This window comes from Limulus polyphemus, unplaced genomic scaffold (assembly GCF_000517525.1).
Source record: "Limulus polyphemus unplaced genomic scaffold, Limulus_polyphemus-2.1.2 Scaffold10376, whole genome shotgun sequence".
Classification (NCBI taxonomy): domain Eukaryota; kingdom Metazoa; phylum Arthropoda; class Merostomata; order Xiphosura; family Limulidae; genus Limulus; species Limulus polyphemus.
Genome location: NW_013675986.1, coordinates 17,836 through 19,172, shown reverse-complemented (window position 1 = coordinate 19,172; position 1,337 = coordinate 17,836).

The following is a 1,337-nucleotide window of genomic DNA, read 5'->3' as shown; positions in this document are numbered from 1 at the left end:
GGCGGTGGGTGGTGATGACTAGCTGCCTTCCCTCTAGTCTTACACTGCTAAATTAGGGACGGCTAGCGCAGATAGCCCTCGTGTAGCTTTGCGCGAAAATTCAGAAACAAAAACAGACATCTCTATTCCCTAATTTGCATAATTACAACCCCGGTGAAGAAAAGCGTTAACAACGACTAGCGATCAATTTGTGCACATTACACAACTCAAACATTTTCTCTTGATACACTAATTTTTTTTTCTTCTTTTTCACTATTATTAAAATATATATTCGTTGACCTTGCTAACAGACACACACACACAATAATAGTAAAATTTCATTGAACGTTAGATTTGTATTATTGTTGTTTTTTTTTAATTTCGTCCAAAGCTACACGAAGGCTATCTGCGCTACTCTTTTACCAACGAATAGTGGGATTGACCGTTACTTTACAACGCCCCCACGGCTGAAAGGGCGAGCATGTTTTATTATTATTATAATTTTATTTATAAAAACACTTACGTACACCTATCAACCAAAAGGCACCAGAGTTCGTTGCCGAGACTAACAATGTTAACACACTCTGGTATTAATGGTGTCACCTAGCAACCAAATATGCCGGTAACACTTGGAAACAAAGGTTGTTGTTTTTTTTTCTCTTCTTCTGAGATCCTCATTCTAGTTTAACCTTTTGTAGACAACTAGAACTAAAGACGTGCATGGGAGCGAAAAAGATAACTAAATAATATTAGAATTTGTTAAATTGTCCTGCACTTCTATTGTTACCGTGAGTTGCACTAATGATTGAGGTCAATAACCTCTCCGTTTATTTGTAATGATATAGTTTGATTTGTGACAGAAATTACTGCCTACTTTTCGCGTGGGAAAAGTTCTTCATAAATAAATGTATGTACCATGATTGCGAGAAACGGGGTGAGAGATAAATTATCCAACAGATGGCGCTTAATTTTAACCTTGTTTGTTTGGTTTGAATTTCGCGCAAAGCTACACGAGGGCTATCTGCGCTAGCCGTCCCTAATTTAGCAGCGTAAGACTAGAGGGAAGGCAGCTAGTCATCACCACCCACCGCCAACTCTTGGGCTACTCTTTTACCAACGAATAGTGGGATTGACCGTCACTTTATAACGCCCCCACGGCTGAAAGAGCGAGCATGTTTGGTGTGAAGGGGATCCGAACCCGCGACCCGCAGATTGCGAGTCGAGCGCTTTAACCACCTGGCCATGCTACTCTTTTATCAACGAATAGTGGGATTGACCGTCACTTTATAACGCCCCCACGGCTGAAAGAGCGAGCATGTTTGGTGTGAAGGGGATCCGAACCCGCGCCCCGCAGATTG